This window comes from Podarcis raffonei, chromosome 4 (assembly GCF_027172205.1).
Source record: "Podarcis raffonei isolate rPodRaf1 chromosome 4, rPodRaf1.pri, whole genome shotgun sequence".
Lineage (NCBI taxonomy): Eukaryota > Metazoa > Chordata > Lepidosauria > Squamata > Lacertidae > Podarcis > Podarcis raffonei.
In genome coordinates this window covers 40136833-40160292 of record NC_070605.1, presented here as the reverse complement: position 1 = coordinate 40160292, position 23460 = coordinate 40136833, and the positions used below count along the sequence as shown (strand labels likewise).

Genomic DNA, 23460 nt, shown 5'->3' with positions numbered 1-23460 from the left:
ACAGTTTGCTTACAACAGAGCCTTGCAGAAGTGTGCTGGCTATTGTTAGTTACTCAACCAACTGCTCATTGCAAATATGATTTCTCCATCTCTTGTGTGTTTGTAAATGTCACCTCAATCTGTATTTTTCAAAAAATCTTAAGGACGCATAGCATTTCAAATATCAGAGTGCTTGTTCTATCTGAAGACTCTGGGGACTATATCCAGCACTGTATATTTGTGGAATTTTAATGTATAGCGTCTGAACTACTGCAAAACAAGGAGAGTACACACACATACACAGTACTAGTGGGTATAATTAAGGCTCCCAGTATTTATTATTATTTTTCCATCTAGAGCTACAGCCATCTTATTACTACTCTTGGCACCTTCATTTTTTGCTTTTATCTATGCAGAAACCAACCCAAAGGAGAAGTCCTGCAGAGATTCTCAAGCAGCACATATATTTAACTGCAGACAGGAAAAAGGCAAATATTCCGCTCGTTCCCCGTGGCATACAGCATTAAAATCTTTATGCTATGCTTAAAGCAGACGCCCACCTACCCAGACAACCAACATTACCACAAGGGGGGAAACACTCCAGAATGACTTGAATATGGTTCATTGCACATCCTGCAGTAAACAACCACTAGCCACAAGTAGCTGCTGTTGCATGTATACACATTTACACAGCATTATCGCCAGTGGAAAAACTGGCAAGAGAATCTTTGTTATGTTTCTCTTGCCAGTATTGAAAATGTGGGGGAACCCTTAGAAATGGAAAAGTTTCTTCTTTGCACTTCTCCTGCACCTCTGCATAATCTGTCTTTGTTGCTACAATGTGCGTCTGCACAATGCAACTTCTTACTTCAGTATATCTGAAGGAGTGTCTCCACCCCCATCATTCTACCCAGACACTGAGGTCCAGCACCGAGGGCCTTCTGGCGGTTCCCTCACTGCGAAAAGCCAAGTTACAGGGAACCAGGCAGAGGGCCTTCTCGGTAGTGGCGCCCTCCCTGTGGAACGCCCTCCCACCAGATGTCAAAGAGAACAACAACGACAAGACTTTTAGAAGACATCTGAAGGCGGCCCTGTTTAGGGAGGCTTTTAATGTTTGATGTAGTACAGTATTTTAATTTTAATTTTTTGGAAGCTGCCCAGAGTGGCTGGGGAAGCCCAGCCAGATGGGCGGGGTATAAATAATAAATTATTATTATTATTATTACTTGCTTCTTTGAGTCAATCTGTTGATTCTTAATAACTGCGTTGCAGTCCAGTACACAAGCCACTCGGAGTCTGGCAACAGTTTTCAGACAGCAATATAGTAGCACATCAAATCATCGCAAAATTAAAACAATCCAACAAAAAAGCCTGAATTCCCAACAAGCAGCTACCATAACTCTCAAACCTTAAACTCAATACAGCTATACTAAGCATATGCACTGAGAGCAAACAGTGCATCAGCTTCTAGTAGAGGTGGAATGCACAATAAGTAGAGAAGAAATCTGAAGACCAAAGTGGTAATACAAGAAACAGATGGGGAGTTGAGATGGGGGCTAATTTTTTTTAATGGGGAATTGCTTTTTGGTTTGGAAGCTAGTTATACACATTTCAAATGATGACAGAAATCTAACAGTGATCTTAAATAAATTTTAAGAAATAGTTATGTGTTGTTGTTTTTCCAACCCACAGACAGTGACTAAGAAGCAATGTTAACCTCCTGAATAGAACTTTGCAGAGACTGCTCTCTAATTTAAAATAAGTTGAAGTCAATGGAGTGTGATCGGTATGAAAATCAGGACCAGGATGCTCAATATATGAATTTCAAGTTCAAAATGAACTTTAAATGATGTCCAAAGCCTTATACATCTCCAAACCAGGATACCTGGACCCCTGGCCTACCTGGCAGCAAGTCAGTATGACAAGTCCAAAGTTCAAAGACCAGGGATCAATCCACACAAGAAAGGTCCAGGAAACACAGTCCATGAGTAATCCAAGTATGAGGTCCAGCAGTCAGGATACAGTCCAGAGTCAAACTTAATGTACAGTCCCACAGAAGTTCAAAAGCATCCAATTCAAGGTCTACCAACGTGAGTAGTTGAACAGGCACAGCGCCTCAGCTCTGCTTCTCATTTGTACTTTGTATGCTGATTGTAGCATTTGGGCTTGAAGAGGCATGTGACCCTCACCTGTTATGAGCCTACACCAGCTGAGGAATCATACACCATCTCCCTGAACTAGCAAGACCCACCTGGCCTGCTAGGGAGATGGGCTGTGGGCCATTGCCTGCCTCAGCCTCCTAGAATGCTCTTCCTCCTGTTCCCTATGCCTCTGAGCCCACCATGTTCATGGGGACAGAGACCCCTTTGGCTCTGGTGATGGGTCCTGCTGCTCTGGTTTCTATGCATTGACCCCCATCCCCTCAACATCTTCCATCACCCTTTGAGTATTTCCTTCCCCATCCCCTGCTTGCTGCAGTATGTCCCAGCCTTGGCTACACCCTTTACTGGGATCCTCTTCCTTCTCCCTGTTTGTCAGTTCAGGACACCCACTCTGGTTCCACTTCAGAGAGATGGATTAAGGCCAAAATTCTGAAATTAATCCATGCCCAGTTCAGTGCAGATGTTAGCTGTTTCTTCACTGCAGGAACCCATTTGTAATTAAATAAATACCAATCTTAGGGCTGCCAGATGACTCCCCAATATTTTAAACACTTTGCTGGAAGCATAGAGCAAGAAAACAGCCAATAAAACTTAGCGTAAGATAGCAAGTGCAGCCAATACTTGCCTGAAGCTAGCTTTTTATGAATAAGTATTTTGATGCCAAAGGCACCTCCGCCTAGCAACAAGTTGTGTTTCTTTTGTAAATGAAGTTTATATGGTTCATAACAAGTGGGTGGTGGGCAACCATTTAAAGCTCACAATTAAAAGCAAAACAAAAGCTAATCGGTTTTACCTAGGAAGTGAACTACAACAATTCCTCAAGTCCCAAAGGGAAGTGGAACAATTGCCCTATCCTGAGCACCAACAATGTGAAATGGTTTTTTGCTTGTTTTTTGGTTCATGAATAACTCTTGGGAGCAGAAGCAACACGTAGCAGGATGACAAGGAAAGCAGACAAGTTGTAGGAGATGGAGACCAGCTCCCCAAGGCATCAATTCTCAAGCTGCCATATTGTTTCACTAGACCAAAGCCAGTTGGGATAAGGTAGTGACTTGCTTGACAGCTATATCTTATAAATTAGCACATTAGAAGGATGCCTTCACATTTTAGTGGATTTGCAATGCTGAATCGACCCTAAGGATGAATGTAACTGGGAGAAGCAAATTCTTGCTTTGATAAAATAAGAATGTTTGTCAGAAAAGAATCTGAAAGGTCACTTGCTTTCTTGACAGTAGTCTATAGGGATGAAGTCGCAGCCATACAATTTATACTGGTGTAATGGGCGCTGCAGAATTTTCTCTCTCATAATATTGAGATTTTGACACAAGAAGATCTCAGTTTTATTGACATTCTTCCATACTAAAGAGACAGCTGACCTCAAAACCATCTGCTACTCTAAGAGGAAAATGTTGTACGTCTGAATTTTGGGGAGATAGCTAAATATTTAGTAATGTAGGAAGCTGTCTTGTACCAAATCAGACCATTGATTCATCTAGATCAGTATTGTCTGGCAGTTGCTCTTTGGGTTTTCAGATGGGAGGCATTCCAGTTCTAGCTGGACACACAAGGGATTGAACCAAGGACCTTCCATTCATGAACCACATGAATGGAATGCATGCCCTAGATCATACCTGTGAATTGTTTACAATGTTCAGTGGCTCCATACATCATCATCATCATCATCATCATCATCATCATCATCATCATAAATAATAATAATAATAATATCTTTATTGTCATTGCCCCCTACTTATAGGGACGCGGGTGGTGCTGTGGTCTAAACCACGGAGCCTAGGGCTTGCCAATCGCAAGGTTGGTGGTTCGAATCCCTGCGACGGAGTGAACTCCCATTGCTCGGTCCCTGCTCCTGCCAAACTAGCAGTTCGAAAGGACGTCAAAGTGCAAGTAGATAAATAGGTACTGCTCCTGCAGGAAGGTAAATGGCATTTCCGTGTGCTGCTCTGGTTTCGCCGGAAGCGGGCAAACTGTCTGCAGACAAATGTTGGCTCCCTCGGCCAGTAAAGCCAGATGAGCACCGCAACCCCAGAGTCGTTCACGACTGGACTTAACTGTCAGGAGTCCTTTACCTTTACTTATAGGCCATTGTTTTTCAAGTTCTCCAGCTTCAGAGAAACATCTTGATTCTTCTGTTGCAGAGAAGTGTTTGACTGCAATAGTATGATCTCTTCTTCCACCTTAGCATGTTACCATCTCAGTAGGCTGCATATGCAAATCCAGCCTCAGTTGTAACCATGTTTTATCTTACACATTTCAGCAGGCACACACAGGTCTTTTTGCTTCAATATGACAAGCTGCAGCTGCCAGCATTTCCTCTTGCATGTAACTATTGAAAGCATAGGCGCTCTACCCCACTTTATATTTGGTGACCCTAATTAAAATGGATGCATATATGAATGAGCATAGAGTCAAGGAGCAGCTTGGGTGTCTTCCCAAGCCACTGATTACGCCTCACCCTTGGACGAGCCTGTGACTAGACCCCATAAATTAATATAAATCCCATTGACATTCCTGACTGGTACCATCTTTGTAGTGAAGTAATCACAGAAGCTCTGTGCCAACTCTTAAACCAATTTCTTCCTTCATTAATTCAATAGTTTACAGTTTGCAAGCAATTGCCATTCAGGACCAGAGTACAGTGGCAGAATGACTCACACTTTAGAGATTTCCTCCTTTTGATGCACGGAGGAGACTCTCATTAGGTGAAGCTCACCTTATATGGTCATTCATTTATCAAACGGATGTAACCATTGTTTCAACTAAATTTAGGGGAAGGTGGACATGAGGCTTGAATAGAAAGACACAGGACACCCAGAACTATTTTTTTATGACTGTATTCCAGCTTGGAAATGTGTTCTGTCCCTTTGTGGGTTAAACTAAATGTGGGTCATTTAGCTATGCTTACAACCACTATAATACTAAGGTTTTCCCACCAGCATTAACTATGGGGTAGTGCCAGGGGTTCCCCCCTTTCAAAATTGTCAATAGCAGGAAGCAGTGTGGTACAAGTTGTTTATTTGTTATATTTATTTTCCTCCACATTGATTATTTTTAACTTATTACATTTATTTTTTTCATTTAACTAATAATGCCATTTTATTAAAAAAAAACCACCAACAATAATACAGTGGTACCTCAGGTTAAAGACGCTTCAGGTTACAGACGCTTCAGGTTACAGACTCCACTAACCCAGAAATAGTACCTCGGGTTAAGAACTTTGCTTCAGGATGAGAACAGAAATCATGTGGCGGCGGCCTGGCAGCAGCGGGAGGCCCCATTAGCTAAAGTGGTACCTCAGGTTAAGAACAGTTTCAGGTTAAGAACGGACCTCCAGAATGAATTAAGTTCTTAACCCGAGGTACCACTGTACTAGGTTCATCACTATGCAATTCTAATAATAACAACACATTAAAGTATAATAAAATACATCAGAATCTATCCAGGCTCAGAATTCAGCAACCTGCAAACACCTGGGTGAACAGAACAGATGGATCTTTAGCAAGCAGTGGAAACACATCAGAGCTGGTGCTTGCTTTATTTTGGGGGGAGCCAGTTTCATGAACTGGACTCCACTGTGGAAAAGGTTCCTCTTCCAGTTTATCACAGCTTATATTAATTTATTATAACCCTTAAGTTATTTTTTAAAAAAAAGATATTTATTGAGATTTTCCACCTTAATACATTAAAAAATCAAAAAAGAAAAAACAAAAAAGTTAAAAACACATAAAGTTTACAATCCGTATTTTCAATAACATATTTCCCTGACTTCCCCACACCTCCCCTTCTTATATTCCAATTCAAATTGTTAGTTCAACAAGTTCTTATCCCCAATTTTTGACCTTTTTATATTTAATTCATTTTAGAAAAACCAATTTTAACTTATAAACATCAATATTTGTACATCAGTGCTCATTCTTAAAACTTTTTTCTAAAGTCGACCCAAATTCCCTTCCACGAATTCCCCAATTTTCATACTAATAACAAAACAAAATAAAAAAAAACAGATTATAATTGTATACCCTTTGGATTCCCAAACCCCACCCCACCCTTTCCCGGTTTCGATCCCCAACAAATGTCCATCAGTCTTAGTCTACTATCAGCCTGGAGACCTCACGTCCGAGGCTCTTAATTCTCTCTCAATTCCTCTCTGCTGGTTTTTTTGGTAGTCCTTAGTATTAAACACCAGATCTCGGAGAAGCTCTGTCCCAATAGGGTCCATGTTTCTTCCAGCCAGACCTCCATACTTAAAAGTGGAGCCCGAATCTTGTTTCTTACTCCTTTTAAGTCCAAATGTCCCAAAAGCTCCAACTTCCACCTTAATCAAATTTGTAATCCATAGGTCTTCAGATCTCCACATAAGGAGATCTCTCCATTCTTCAATCTCCAATTCAGACCAGATTTTCATCATCCAGTACTTATTTTCCTTTGTAACCATCATGTCAGGCCTCTGGCTCTCCTTTGTCATCTGCAACATTACATCTCCTCCTTCCTTTTCCTCAGAAACAACACTCTCAAATCTCTCAAGTTTCTCTTCTTGTCCAGCTGCATGAACTTCCTGAGTCAAATCCTTATCAAATTCAATGAATTTGTTTACTGTTAAGTCCAGAGTTACAACATTGGTAGCCAAAACATCAATTTGGCCTTGTAACTTTCCCAAGAGAAGAAAAACTCTGTCCAATTTAGCTTGAATTTTTCCTCCTTCAGCCATTCTTGTAATGTCCCAAAACCCCCTCTAGAGGGATTTTGGTTACTTAATCTTCCTTCCAGTTCAAATCCAAAAATCAAGTTAGTTTGTATCAGTTCTTCCTTGTTTTCAACAAAATATAACCAAATTGTAACAAATATATCCAGCAGAGACAGCAGAAACAAAGTTCTCTTTTTCCTTCTTGACAGCTAATTTGACAGCTGTCAAACTCTTCTATATCTCCTCAACAGGCTCTCTCACGGATCACTCCCGGGTCCGGGGGGGGGGGGTGGCACTTCAGCTCTCAAAATTAGCTCTTATCCTCCAGTAAAATTACTTATACTGCCAAATCGTGAAATTAATGTCTTTTACCCAATAAAGAAGAAGAAGGTCTCTCGACCTTAGTTAACTAGTCCTTGCTTTAAATTATTTACAAGACGGGGAGATGGACTTCCTGTTTGCGCCTTCCCCGATCGTGCCTAATTCAAAAAAAATTTTCCTTTGCAAATCCGTACTACTCACGGGTTGTTGCTTTTAAAGTCCAATTGTTCACAAAAAGAAGTCAGCGCTCTCCGACCATGGCATGCGGCTTCACTCCGCAGGAGAAGCAGTCGACTCTCAGCACCGCGCCGCTCGCCCCGTCCCCCGTTCCGAAGCCTTTTAAAAGGCTCCTTCGCGGGTCGGGGGGCGCAAATGGTGCCCGCCGAGTCACCAGGTTCACAGGCTTCAGCGCCTGTGATTTCTGAGGGTCCCCGCGTCGCTGCAGCAGCAAGACCCAAATCCTGCGGAGCCGATTCCCTCCGGAGCTCGGAGGGAATCCGCCATTAGTCGATGGCGCTAACCCGGAAGTCCTATTATAACCCTTAAGTTAAGTTCTAACACTGATGGTGTGTTTAAAATTTAGTGGGTTAAGTTATTACATGTGGATGTAAATATAGACTTAGCATTGTTGCAAATACAAAAAACCTTCCACAAATGTTGTTGCACACTATACATTTAATGTAACATACATTTTGGTTTGAAGATCTGTGGAAGACAGAAATTATACAGGTGTAGCTTCTTCAGTTGCAGTGATGGGAGAGAATCCCTGTTGAATGCTGGACTTTTTCAGAGTTCTTAAAGAGATAGGCACCCTGTCCTTTTTTGAACCCTAATTCAAATGCCTCACAGAATCATAGAACTGTAGAGTTGGAAGGTGCCATAAGGATCATCTAGTCCAACCCCCCTGCAATGCAGGAATCTTTTGCCCAATGTGGGGCTTGACGGCAATGACATTAAGAGTCTTATGCTCTACTGACTGAGCTATCCTAAAGATGAAGTATATCGCCTGGCCACTGCATAAGAACGAGATTACAGGTTAGGTGAGCTCTGCATTTTCAGACTGAACAAGCCCATTCACAGGTTACAAAGGGGTACAGGTGTAAACCAGTTCTGCATATGAGCAAGTGTTTGTGTGAAAGCACACATGTTGGCTTGTGCAGCTCAGCTATTGTGTGCACAGATTATATGCTGGTTAATGTTACATGTGAATAACTGTGAGGGTACTGGACAGCCGTTTATACACACAAAGTGTACACTCACTGAAAGTAACATATGGACACCCCTATAGTCAGAAGATAGGAATGGGGAACCTGTAACTCTCCAATGTGGCTAACCATCATACCTGACCATTGTCTGTACACTGGGAGATTTAGTCCATCAAACACTTTGAAGGCCAAGGATTCTCCACCATTGCTCTTAAGAAAATAGCTTTAAAAACAAGCACAATTAACCAGACACTCCTAGCATATCAAGCCTCTCATCATGGGTAAAAAGAAATGTATAACAAAAGAGGCTTCTCTCCATAGACAGTCTGTCTCCTTTCAAACAAAAAGGAGTTTTCCTGAGAGTTACAGATCTGCAAACAACCTAGAATGTTGTTTTCTGGTTTTATTTTAATTTGAAGGGGGCATTGTTTCATTGAAAGCATTTATCTTGACAAGATATTTGAAATTGTGCTTAAGGAAAAAGATGAAAATATAGGTTCAAGCATTTCCCACCTGTTTCTCTGCCGGTAAATTCAAGCATGGTCTGAATGGCAAGAGCAAATTTATGGGCAATGACTAATCGTTCAACAAGGCTAATTAATGCCAGTCAATCTGGGCCGTTGAGACACTCATGCCTAATTGTGCTGAGCAACCTGCTAGTCTTTAACAGTGCAGCAGCGCAGGAGGGATTCAGAGAAGGATTTAAAGCTCGACTGCTGTTAAACCGAATGACATTTGTCTCTGGGTGCTCAGCATGCAGGAAAGCAAACTGATCGCTGCCAGTTTCTATATTGCACAGTTGCCTGTAGTTTGATGGGTTGCAGGCTGCGAGTTTGGACAATGACTATAAATGCATGTTATGGATTTGTTTACCCAATCCCAGAGTTAAATATTGACACCACTAATCTATGTCTTTGTGAAAAAGGGAACTGCTGGGTGCTCCTTGTTCACATATCAGATCAAGCAGCCTTTGCCAACCTGGTAAATAGTGGATCATAAGAAGAGGCTGCTGGATCTTGCTCTCACAGTGCTCTCACAGTGGCTATGTAGATGCCTGTGGGAAACCTGCAAGTGGGATCTGCGTAGAAGGGAACTCACCCATCCTGTCGTCTTCAGCAACTGGTATTCAGAAGTATTACTGTCTCCAACTGTGGAGGCAGTGCATAGGCATTGTGGCTAGCATCCATAATGGTGCTATCAACATGTTCTGGATTGCAATTCCCACCAGCTGGCACAAGCTGCAACAGTATCACACAGCCTTAACACCACTGAGTCATATTCTTTCAAATGTCTAGGAGAATAGGGACATCTTAACCTGATACCAAAAAGATGTCAGTGATGGCACCAGGTGGGGCTAGCTGGAGAAAGCATTCCGCAGGTGGAGAGACTTTCTTAGAGGCAGGTACCTGGACCAGGATAATCTTAGGATCTGTGTAGATTCATGCTCCATGTTCCATGAGATATTGGATTATAGGTTAAAAGAAGCATTCTGAATCATAGACTCAGAAGGTACCATGAAGGTCATCTAGTCCAAGCCCTTGCAATGCAGGAATCTTTCATGCAATGTGGGGCTCGAATCCACAAACTTGAGATTAAGAGCCTCATGCTCTACCGACTGAAACTCCCATAAATATTCCCAGAAACTCTGTGGTATGTGGCCATAAGTGCAGTTTTTATTTTGTAAGGGGCGTAACTTTTGATTTCCTGCTTGTTTCATGAAATAAGCATGAGATGAGAAGCTGTCGTTGAAGTCATCTGACAGCATTTGAGCTACTGATGCTTTTCTTTTTTCTTTTCAAATATGTAAGCAACATAACAGCAAAAACAGCAGCAGTTTGAATAAAATCTGTAAAGTCGATAATCAGATTCTAAGATAATGAAATCCTCTCACTTGTCCTAAATTCCTAGAAAGGGTTTGGCTTTCCCCCAAACTGCTGCAATATGCACAAACAAGTGAAATAACAAAAAGGAAAAGGAAAACTAGTAAAAGAAAAAAGAAAAAAACGCAGCAAAAGAAGCTGAGTTATGAATGCAGAGATCCTGAAGATGACAGCAAACAATTCCCCCCTTTCCCCAGGTTTCACACATAATGCTTTTCTGACCTGGAAAAGTATATGGGCGCTGGCTGACAATGGCTGTCTAAATATCAGATAGGGGTCTTTCCTAGCCCTAAATCCAGTTGCCCAATATTGAATCTGGCTCCTTTCGCTTGCTCTACTATTGAGCTATGGCTGCTCCTCAATGCTGAATGTAGGAACAGTCCAGATTTATGCACCTGCACCTTTCTTAATTGCGGAAGCCTATCCAGTAACTTGTTGCGATCCATCTTCAAGGTCAGTTCCATCCTTTAACAGCATCTCTCCTCTTTGGATGCAGCTTTAATGTATGAGCCTTCACCTATCCCCACTTACGTACCTCTTTTTCCAATAATTTGTTCGAAGAGGGTTTCCATAAAAAACAAAACAGCATGTACAGTATAAGATATCAACCATTAAAAACAAAAAAAGGCAGCAAGTCATATCTGCAGCCGGTCAATAAAATTACAGAACTTTATACCGCATCCTCCTAAAAGCTTGCTTAAAAGAGAAGCAAAGACCTTGCATTGGTGCTGTGAAGTCTGTAGGTCAGCAATAGGTCCCTCTCCTTTGAGAATGTTGAAACCACAGAGAAAGGTCAGCCACAAATATTGTCCTATATAGTTACATAAACATACATTTAGGGATCATTACTGTTTTCTCAAAATGCACCTTATGACCAAGCTCAAAAGAGTTGAAGGTTAGGCAGGCCCCATTTATAGCTTCACTCTCTGTAAGTCATCCTCTCAAATAATGTGACTGGTAAGAGCAATGTCCTCGCCTACTCTCAGAATTTATTACAGCAAAGGGCTTGCAGGGACTATAACTAGGTAGGAAATGAATAACCTTCATTTCATTCAGGGTAGAATCACTGATTTGGAAGGTACACCAGAAGTCATCTAATCCAATGCAACATCCATGAGAGACAACCATCCAATCTGTTTCAAGCGTGGGAGATACCTTGCATTGGTGCTGTGAAGTCTGTAGGTCAGCAATAGGTGTGGTATATCTCCTTTGGGAGTGTTGGAACTGCAGTGAAAGGTCAACCAGACTGGCAAATAAGCAAAATACAATGGATTTTCCATATGTGGTATGGGAGCCATTTCCCTTCAGTCTTCTCATGGTGTTCTTATACCATCTGTATGAAGCAACAAAGTAAACAGCACATCTGTTTTGCTGCCTCAATACACAGCATCTCTGGGTAGGACTTCGAATGTCCCCTGTTTAAAACCCTGGAGAGCCACAGCCAGTCAATGTAGCCAGTACTGAGCTGGATGGACCAATGGTCTGACTCAAGTTGAGGCAGCTTCCTATGCACATAGGATAGATGGCATGGTTCCTTTCTAAATAAGTATAGTCCTAGGCTGGCTCTACATTGACCTGTTTAACGTTATTAGAACGATATTATATCCAGTGCTTTTCTTCTAGAAAAAAAGGTGTCAGTGCTGCATACTGTTGAGTAGCCCCCACAAAAAGGCACTGGATATATCGTTCTAAAACATCACAAGGCATACTTGTAAACTAAATTGTGGTGTGTGTTTTTTAAAAAGAAAACAACCTTTGTTTCTTTCGTTCCCTATTGCTGGTTGCTCTGCAGTGCCCTCTTGGTATCATATTTTAATAACACATTATGACCGTTAAAAGTAGGACATCGTGTGTCCATATAGTTATCAAAACACTTCCTTAACCCTTTCTTAACATTAACAGCACTGAGTGTAGATCCGTCCCAATCCTCCAGAAAGGACGGTGGTGGCATAGGAAGAAACCATGTAATTTGCCCTGCCTTCTAAAGCGATGTTAGCAGAGGAGGGTGGGAACCAACCGCAGGGAAATGTCCTACCACCAGGAATGATATTTAAGGCTCCAAAGAACTGCACTCTTCTTGAGGTATTGACACAGGACAGAGCTCAGGGAAATTGCTAATCCTTGGGAGTAAGGGAGCGTGGCCATTTCTAATCTTGTCTGACCATGTTCCCCTGGAGGGAGATTGGCTCTCAATTATTGGAGGTTTTTAAACAGAGGGCGGTTGGCCATCTGTGTTGGGGATTCTTCAGGTGTGGTTCCTGCGTGGCAGAGGGTTGGACCTCAAGGTCCCTTCCAATCCTATGGTTCTATGAGTCTATGAAATAAGAACTCTATAACAGATTTGCAGTAATCTTAAAAAAAAGGTAAAGGAAATTAAAGTCTCTCTTGCAGATGCATGTGAGAAAGTAATTGTATCATTTCTATCCACTTTTCTCATTTATAAAGCTATATTAGGCCAAGGAGGAATCAGATCCACATCAGTCATAGATGATTTCTTCCAGAAGTCACAATAATTCATTAATGGCAGAGATGGATCCGACTAGAGTAGGTCAGCAGTGAAAAATGGCTATTTTACCACAAAACTGTGTGTTTGGCAAAAACTGACAACATTCTGGACATCTTAATTTTTCATAAGAGTCATGCCAGAGGTGGTGTTGTGGGGACTGTTATGTTTTGCTAGAAATAAGTTTGGAAACTTTTCATTTATAAAGCATTGGAAGTTGGGCTAAATGGAAGTAACAACAATTTCACTATCATTTGAGTTTAAAGACCAAAGTAGACATTAACTTTAGCTGTGCAGATTGCAAGCATGCCTTTAAAGGAATAAGTGTATGAATAAAATTATTTCCTGCTGCACTACACAGGTATCCCAGCTTTTGTTCAAAAGGGGGTGGTTAGCATCTGTAGAACCAGAGGTATGAGGTAAAATGTACGCTCCCCCCAAAATCATTCTGTACAGTTCACACCTGGTGGCGCTGTGGTCTAAACCACTGAGCCTCTTGGACTTGCCGATCAGAAGGTCAGCAGTTCGAATCCCCGCAACGGGGTGAGCTCCTGTTGCTCTGTCCCAGCTCCTGCCAACCTAGCAGTTCGAAAGCACGCCAAAAAGTGCAAGTAGATAAATAGGTACCACTCCAGTGGGAAGGTAAATGGTGTTTCTGTCTGCTTCTCTGGTTTCGGTGTTCCGTTGCCCAAGAAGCGACTTAGTCATGCTGGCCACATGACCCGGAAAAACTGTCTGCGGACAAACACCGGCTCCCTCGGCCTGTAAAGCGAGATGAGCGCCGCAATCCCAGAGTCATGTGTGCCTGGACTTAAATGTCAGGGGTCATTTACCTTTACCTTACAGTTCACATCTGTGAACCCCACCCTCCAAAAAACAGGTGCTCATCTCCTGAAATCTACATCCTGGAGAAAAGCTCTATATTTGCCTTTTTCACAACTTATCCACAACTATATACTCTAGCACCACTTGCTTCTTGCAAAAGGTCTACATGCAGTTAAAGTAGTTATGCATGTGCCTCGTCCAAGCTAAAAATAGCTGTCATTGTCTTGTAAGTGCCGGTTTCTCATTGCTGCTAAACACAGGTCAGAACCTGAGCTATTCAGATGGTATCTCCTGTAGAAAGTCAGTGAGATCTCATTGATTTTTATTTGGTGGCTAGACTGAATGCACAGCAGTTTTCCTATAACCATCCCAAAATGATTGATTCAGGCAACATTTTTTGCCAGATCACTATGTGCTAATTCAATTTGATGTGCACGTCAGGGAATGGAACATACCACGGGGAGCTCTCTTTCAACAGTATACAAAGTACAGCCTTTTTCATTCAATCATGTTTGTGATACAGATCAAATGTGTTCTTCTATGAAGGCTCTCCTGTTGCCTCTCTCTCTAAATGCACTTCAGAGCAAAATGATGGCTTTCCTGGGGCTCCTTTTGTTGTTTCCTGAAAAGTCAGGAAAACAAGTGTCAACACATCCATTGACTTCCAATTCAGTTCCACAAAGCAGCATGAAGGATAAGTTATCAAAGGGGGAGAAATGTTTTATCCACCAACACAAGTCAGCAGTGATAATGATGTTTGCAAAAGCCTCTAGGGCTGCTGGTTTATGTTATCATACCTTTGAATACGATACATTTAGAAGGTGCTAGAATCCAGAGTGAGAAACTAACTACAGTATTCAAATAACTCTGGCTGGGGGTTCAACCAGAATTTCTTGTGTGACGCATCTTGTAATTTGTAAGTCAAAATTGACCCTGCAGCAATATATTTTAATTTAGCAACTGAAATTGCCCTAAGCTTAACCAAAAGCTCTTTTCTTTGGCACAGTAAGGCAGGATCTCTGGAGGTTTTTTAGGGGGCAGGAACTGCCTTTGCCTAAGTTTCCTACCCACTCTACACTTTAAGGAAACAAGACATGGTTTCGAGTTATTAAAAATAGTTACTTTTCAGGATCTCTTGGAGCTGCTGAAACACTTTCCGGTCCAGTGAGAGCAAAATATAATTGGCTTTCAAAAACATTCATTTCTGATGATACACTTACCTGTACATCATGTTACTTTCTACCATATCATGGGTTAGTCACTAAAACTGCATTCAGACAGCACTTTATTCTGTTTTCCTGACATCTCTGATGATTTCTTTGTTTTATGTTTACTTTCACACGACGTAAAAGCCACTTTTGGAAATCTAGTGGAAATTTAGCACCAATTGTTTTGTTAATCGTTCCCGGGGAAAAATCCATTTCCCATCCCGTTAATTTGGAAAATCATGCGAGTTTGTGTTGTGATGTCACGTGATGAAATTTTGGGTGGTATCCTGGCACAGTTTCCCCCCCACTGTTTAAAATTTAGTACAACATGGAGGCATATCAATCAAAAAGCCACATTCCATATTCTCCTTTTCTCTGGATCAGCTACCTGCACCGCTGCTCTTTATTACATAGTTCCTGCCCCTCCCTTCTTCAATGCTGATATTGATAGGCCCTTTGGACTTGAAGTGATCAACATACGGACTGTCATACTGGCTTGCCAGACACGCAAAAGCTGTGCAACTGCTGGAGAAAGCCAACATCTTTATGTGTCCTAAAACATATTGAGAGATCAAACTATTCCAATCTTAAAGTGTGGGGAAACTGTGCATTTGGAGCACATCCAAGTGGAAATTCTTTTGTGACAAATGCAATAGCAGATGGCAAACAATGACAAAATTTAATTAAAAAAATCAGTCTTGACTGAATCATGAGCACAGTCCAGTGGAAATATATGTAGAACATGATGGGTGATGCTTTAGGATTTGGTATAGAACTGTTTCCAGGCAGAACAACGAAACTCCACAGAACATCTCTAAGCGGTTTTCCTTTAAGGCAAGTGTAATAATAATAATAATAATAATAATAATAATAATAATAATTTTTATTTATACCCCACCCTCCCCAGCCAAGGCCAGGCTCAGGGCGGCTAACAAGCAATAATAAAAATAAGTTGAATTAATACAACTTAAAAACAAGATTAAAATACAACATTAAAATATTGAAACATTAAAATATTAAAATGCAGCCTCATCACAGGAGGAGAAAAGAAAAAGAAAGTGTAGAGAAACTGGCTCTTCAGAGGTTGTCAAACAACTCCCACCAGCCCTAGCAAACATGGCCAGTGATCAGGGATGATGGGAGTTTCAGTTCAGCAACTTCTGGGGGGCCAAAGTCCTTTGCATGGAGTGGATCTCACTCCACATTTATTACATAAGCCTACCCCAACCTGGTGGTCTCCAGACATTTTGGACTACAGCTTCCATGACCATTAGCTAAGATGCTCAGGGCTGATGGGAATGGTAGTCCAAAAGTCATCAGACGAGGGAGAGCAGCCTTACAGAAAGGCAGTGAAGAATGATGCAGTTCTCTGTCTGTAGACAGACTTTTGTGCTCTCTGTGTACTTTGTCAATCCTTTGAGTTCTTTACTTTTTATATTTTCTAGTTTGGTGGCAGGGAGAATCCTGTTCATGCACAGTTTCCCCGATTCAATCCCTGACATCTTCAGTTAAAACTGGAAAAGACTACAAACCCAAAACCTTGGAAAGTTGTTGCTAGCCAGTGAGCAGACAATACTGAGCCAGGTGATCCAATGGTCTGATGCAGTTTCCTAGATTCCAAATTATGCACACGGCTGGAGCACACATCTAACCCATTTTTTAAAAGGCTGGACAGCAGCACAGGTTTCCTTTCCCACAGTCATTATGCACAGATTGGGTTTTAATAAAATGGGCTTCACCCTTAAAGCCAACCCTCACATTGCCCTGGTTTTTAGAATGTCTGGATTACTGTGTTGCAAGACACATCCCCAGGTAGCTGGAATTTGGGCCTTGACAATAACACACTGACATGCCCCAATAAAAATACTGTTGAACAAGCTACTCTGCAAAAGAAGTAATATGTAATCATTAGGGAGATGTAAATGTGTTTATTTCTTTGGAGAGTCTTAAATTATTCCCTGAGCAGAGTTGAGTCCTCTTTTAAGATATGCTAATTTGGCCTCTTGAAATAGGAGACAATAAAAAAGTTATGGCATTCCATAAACTTTTTTTTTATCCTTCATTCTAACAAGAGACCTATATATACAAGAGACCTGCCCTCTCTTCCTCCTTATCTTTGGATGAAGGGTGGTATACAAATTTTAATAAGAATAAGAATAGGCTTGAAATGTATGGTGAGATGTTTTAAAATCCAAGCTTTCTTTTCTTTTGATCTAAACATATTTCAGCCACTTTTAGTGACTGATAAAGAGGACTGTGACATTCCATCATGACAATATTCTGTATCCCAAAGTCTATTAAATCATTGTTTGTTACACATCATTAAGAAACTAGTAAGCACTCTATGTAACGATGATGCTAAGTGTAAATTGTCTATGACAGCAGCTGGTGGTATCCTGCTGACAAATGATAATGCCATTTCAACATGTCCTCAGAGCATGGTAATTACTGTTGTACTCGAGAATGTATATAGGCTGACGTTCACCTGATTTGAATACAAAAAAACCCTCTTTGGAAAGTTCATGCGAGCTCAGCACAAGGCACATGTGCTGCATAAATGTATTAAAACAAACTGTTTGCAGATATAATTAATTCAGCTCCATCTGACCTCAGGCATTCTCCTGCAACACCAGTGGAAGGACTTTCATGGAATGCTAAATGAGAAATGTTTAAAACATTGCACTGAGTCCCTTCATCTTGATGGAATGAAAATAAGCAGTGCAACAGATTAGATGGGGAAGAGCTGGAGAGTAGAACAGATTAAGTCTCAGAGTCATATCTTCACTCTTTCTTCACTAATGCCTTGAAATAGGGAGCAAATGGGGCTGCATTCTTACACATACTCTATTATTGGAGATAATGACTCAAGAAATATAACTGCTAAGGGAAGCCTGGGCATGGGAGGGTTCTTCCCCTTCAAGAAGCTCCAGTCCTGAAGGTTCCCTGAATATTCAACTACAAAGTAAAATCCAGGCAACAGTGAACCAAACTGCAAGCTTTTTGGGGGGTGGGATATAGGGCTCACCTTGCCCACCCTTTTGAACAAACTGCATTGGGTGCTGATTCATTTCTAAGCACAATTCAAAGTGCTAGTGTTGGCCATACATCCCTAAACAGCTGGGTCAGAGCTTTCCAAACTTTTCATGTTGGTGACAAACTTTGTAGACATGCATCATTTCATGACACAGTAATTCAGTTTTACTAGCAAACCGGAGGTTAAACTTAACCCCTTATAAGAGCGTTCATACAGCACATCTACACACTGCAGCTGACCTACTAACATGTTGTGACATACAGTTTGAGTTAGGTTCTGTTTCTGTTGGGGAAAATCGAGGCACAATGAAAACTAGTGACTTTAAGAAACATGGTTTATTGCACACATATTTACACCTGGTGTCTTCAATGGAGGTGGTGCAGAACATTATAAATGACTGTTTTGATGCTGTTTTTAATGACATTTTAGCATTTTCAGGATAGGAGTGTATTTTTCATTAGATATTCTGTATTGTTTTCTGGTTACCTCTAATGAAGAGTCTCCTGACTCAAGACATTGGGCTCTAATGAAAGTTCTTGTGCACTTTTAAAGTCTGCTTTTCATGTTTTGGCGTCTTCGTTCTTTCAGTCAGGATGCAAATGTTGTGCATGAAATGATCTTGAATCACAATAGATGCAGACAGGAAATAGTTGATATCCCCCACAATGATTTTCTAAAGCTGGCAGAAGGAGGACATTCAAACATATTCCTGAGCAACTGTCAGGAAGATTCTTGCTAATTTATTTAATTATTCAGCCATCTATAGTGCTTATCAAATAATGGGCACTTGCATTTGTAATAATTATTCAATGGAAAGCTGCCAAAATTGGCAATGAATGCTGTTGGTAACAAATGGTTTGACCACCTCTAATCATCTGAGATATTTCAGATTGTCATTACAATCTGACAAGGCGTCTGATTGCATCCTGATTCTCATCTTCCCTGTATGATTACCTTACTCTTTTGCTTTTATTATTCCTACGTTTAGCCTGTCACACTTTTGGAACTCTACTTCCTTTCCCTTGCCTGGCTGAGTCCTGTTACTGAAGCCACCTTAGGGTGTTGATCCAGCATTCAGCTTTGAAGGTAGAGTATGCACATGGACTCAGGGGGTTTCTGAGTAAATATATGCACAAACATACATTATTGGTCAGAAACAGAACAGCATGAGTGCATGCCTTATTTCTGAGGAGAGGCCTTTTCAAATAGTGGGTGCTACTATTGTGAGGGCTTCTCCTCCAGGTGGCCGCAAGATGGATTTCCAAAGGCCGATCTAGATGTCATCATGATCCTTCTACAAAGGGAAGGCTGAATCACTTGGGATTAAGTCACATCATTAATAGTTTGATTCAGATTACTTAACCACATTTTTAATGAGTTTAAATATCCAGATCAGATGTTCTGTGTCTAAATATTCACCACCACAAATGCATTACAAATAATTCAAATATAAATTACTTAAAAATTATTTTTAAAAGTCAACAATTCATTGACATATGACTATGTTAACAGCTAAAAATGTCTTAGAAAATACCCCTTTGAATCCATTATATGCATATTAATCTCACTGATTTATAGAGAGAGATTCTTAGTGGCTCCCCCATTTGTGGAAGACTGTTTCCCAGGAAACTCATGACAGTAAAACTCATCTGCCCAAGATGTTCTTTAGTCTGCTGTCTAGCGTGGGGCTGCCCTTGAGACTGACCCAGAAACTCCAGCAGGTGCAGAATGCCGCGGCGAGACTCCTTATGGGGTCTTCGCTGCGAGATCACATTCATCCGGTACTATACCAGCTGCACTGGCTCCCGGTGGAGTACAGGATCAGGTTTAAGGTGCTGGTTTTAACCTTTAAAGCCCTATACGGCCTAGGACCCTCGTACCTACGGGACTGCCTCTCCTGGTATGTCCCACAGAGGAACTTACGGTCTGCAAATAAAAACATCCTGAAGGTCCCAGGCCACAGAGCCAGTTGACACTGGCCTCAACTAGAGCCAGGGCTTTCTCGGCTGCAACTCCAATCTGGTGGAACACTCTGTCACAAGAGACTAGGGCCCTGCGGGACCTGACATCTTTCCGCAGGGCCTGCAAGACAGAGCTGTTCCACCAGGCCTTTGGTCAGGGCGCAGCCTGACTCCCTCCTCTGGCAATCTGCACAGAATTTTGCTTAACGGTTGCCATCAATTTGATTTTAATTAATTTTTATAATGAAATGTTTTTAGAATGTTGGATTATTTGATTGTTGTTAGCCGCCCTGAGCCCGGCTTCGGCTGCGGAGGGTGGGATATAAATTAAAATTATTATTATTATTATTATTATTATTATTATTATTATTATTAGAGCTAAATTGATAGGGTTGGGTTTTTTTGCAATGCTTATTATTATTATTATTATTATTATTATTATTATATATTTGTTTTAAATGCATGTAAGTTCTTCCTTCAAGCTTTGGTATTATATGGCTATACTTATTTACTCTTGAGTAAGCCACACAGAAATCAATAGGGCTAACTCATAGGAAAGTACGCCAAGGATAGCAGGCTGCTGCAATTACATTTTTATGGTGTTCTGCCATTGCATTGTTGGAAATTCATGTGGAACATCCGCAGCGGAAATAAACTAGATAGATTTGTCATAAAGTGGCTGCAGTGATTACATTAGAGACATTAAAATGGCTTTATGTTCTATCCCCCATATTAATGTTGCACTTGTAAAAATACTTTGATGACCTAGAAGCAGGCAAGTGACATTTTAATATCCAGCATCCTTGTCAAATGCAATTTATAACAATGCCTAGTAAATCCACACTACTCTTCATTGCACAAATCTGATTAACTTGGAAAGAATCAGCAAAATCTTAATATGAATTTTCAAAGCATAATCCTCTCCCCCTCCTTATTGCTGGCAGATACAATCATCTTTTTCATAAGCAGAACAACATCAAAGGTGAGACCCGATATTAATGAATATTGCTACTTGTTCTATGGGATTCTTTTAAAGAAATGAACATTATATTCATTTGGTTATTACATATGCTGCCCGTGGTGTCTAGCTGGTGTTAAAAGGCTGTGAAAGTTTAAAAATATGTCTTTGCAAGAGAAGCTTCACATGCATATTATGCCTTCTTTGCAAATCAAACCCCGTTTGTATATGAACAGGACAATTATGTGCATGTCTACTCTGAAGACAGCTCCACTCAGGTCAAGTGTCTCCACAAGTGTAACCTAAATGTTTATGGGGAGGCAATGTAACAAATCCTAAACTAAAAAAAAGTAAGTTTAATGAGTTTGATTAAAGATTAAAAATATGCTTAATTATGGATCTAAACATGTCCTTATCCCAGGGCAGTAACACTATTGAATTTATACTGCGTGTAATAACGGCTCTGCTTCGGCCTGTCTTCAGAACCCATTAATAGCATCCCCCCAGTGCAGTTATTACAAGCTTTGTTGCTTCTCCTGGCCATTTAGTGGGGAAAGACACTGGGCTGGCATGGTGATTGTACAGATGGGCATGCCAGCACTAAGGGAGACCTTGGGGCTATTTAAGCCTTTGATAGTGCCTCTCCAGTTTCTTCCGGCTATCCCAAGGCATTGATTTAGATGTACAATACTGCCTGCACTGTTGACTTCTTCCTGCAGAAAGTAATGTTAATAAATGTGGCCCTAGTTCAACCCGTTCTCTGTCTCTTGATTCTTATTTTCTGGTTTCAGGTTCAATGCTTATTATGATTGTATTTTGCAGGATTGGTATACCACTTAGCTTTAATGGGACCTCAAACCACTTTACAAAGAGAATCAAACAATAAAATAATCAGTAAAAGTAGTTAAAAGCAACAATTTAAACAATAATTAATATCAGCAAGAAGTAAAAGATGAAAACCAGATTAAAACTCAGGTCAGCATCCTACATGCCTTGATAAGCTTGGCCAAACAAAAGTGTTTTTAGTAGACGGCATTAAGAGTGCAGTGCAGGTGTCTGCTGGATGTCAGTAGCCAGGGAGTTTCAAAATTTCCTACAAAATCAGAATGAGTATAATGTGGCACTTATTATAGTACCAGTTCAGCAGATCGAAACAGTCAAATGAGATACAGGGAAGGGCAATCTTGCAACTAAACTTGTCCCAAGCTGCCAAGGGCTTTAAATACTACTAGGAACACCTTGAACTTGGTGAGGTAGCAAATTGGCAACCTGTGTAGATCTCCAAGCACAGGTGTTCTAACGCTGCTGGGGTTTCATTCCTTTCAGTAATTGTGCCACAGTATTCTGCACTAACTCAGCCCTGTCTTTAGCATATGCGCCGCCGAGGTGCAAAGATCCGCTCAGCGCCCCCAAATTTAGTTTAGCCCCCAAATTAACTTTTATTATGCTTATGTCAGATACCACGCTTACGCCATATCTCTTGTTGTGAATGACAAGCGCTGCCATTGAGACTGACAAGCGCTGCCGTTCTTTGGTAAATGAGCGCACAAAGTCGAAAATCCTTTAGTGAAACAGTAGGTATACATTTTCCTAATACCTAGGTATAAATGTATTTTGTTTTTCTAGCTTGATCAAAATTGTCTATTATTTCGTAACAGGTAGATAGTTAAGAGCTTATGCGGCTTCAGCGGTGGGCGCCTGGTGCCCCATAGAATTCGGCGCCAGGGTGCCCCGCACCCCTTGCACCCCCAAGTAAAGACGGCCCTGCACTAACTGCATTTTCTGGACCAAATGCAGCAATACCCTACATAGAGCTCATTGCAGCACTGCAGTCTTAAAGTAAAGAACCCATGAACTACTGTGACCAAGTATTCCCAGTCTAGGAATTCTCTGTCATAGCTGTCATGCCAAGTTGATGCAGTTTGCAACTTAGCCTTTTGAAATCAACAATTTAATGTCTAGGTGGCCATCTCTCAGGGATGCTGTAATTGCATCCAGCATCACAGATTCTACATTGAGCAGAAGGTTAGACTAGGAGAATTTCAACTCTATGGTTCTATAATCTCTCCTTCCAATCTTTGAGAAAGAGAGAGTGATTGTAGAGGAAGATCTGGAGTGCTTAAGCTCATACTTATGCTGAAGTACTAATAAAAGCACAGACCACTTAAGCAGTGCCTCTACATCCTCATGTATACCACTGCTAGTGTAAAATGTGTATAACACATCACTGCTTCCTAGTTTCTCATTGCACAGGTCATCCCTTCAGCAGTGCTCATCTCATTAAATAGGAACACAAGGAACAAGTAGTGTCGGCCACTTCAGCATTAGCTAGACACCCTTACTTCAGGCTCAAGGTTAATACCAATAAGTTTCCATTACTGTACCACTTATGAAACAATCCCAAAGATGTGCTATTGCTGCTCACAATTTGGAAAGCAATTTTAGTGTTGGTATAGTCCAATGGATATATTTGATATTACACAGATAAACACACACAAATATATTTTAAAAATAGCCCTACTGAAGACTAGATGTAAAATAACTCCTGACAAAAAACTTTTTTTTGTTTTGGAATAAATATATATTGCAAAGAAACCAATCTTTGCCATTAATAAACCCTATATGCCATTTTCAGGAGCATATATACACAGCTACAGAGAGTTGCCAAGGCAATTTAGATTCTTATCTGCAGCCTGGACCAGAGCTAATTTCATTCAGAGGA

The 23460-nt window shown here is 40.9% G+C and overlaps 1 long non-coding RNA gene across 2 annotated transcripts in view; it reads left to right on the top strand.

The window, feature by feature from the left end:
- LOC128412862 (uncharacterized) overlaps positions 1-23460 on the top strand; it is a 119693-nt gene that overhangs the window by 33933 nt on the left and 62300 nt on the right. Inside the window, exon 3 of one of the 2 annotated variants that reach the window (XR_008330172.1) lies at positions 20975-21257. The exons of the other annotated variant lie outside the window; for it this stretch is intronic. This is a non-coding gene — a long non-coding RNA (uncharacterized LOC128412862). Of the gene's footprint in view, positions 1-20974; positions 21258-23460 lie in introns of those variants that run through there. 2 annotated transcript variants of the gene reach the window in all.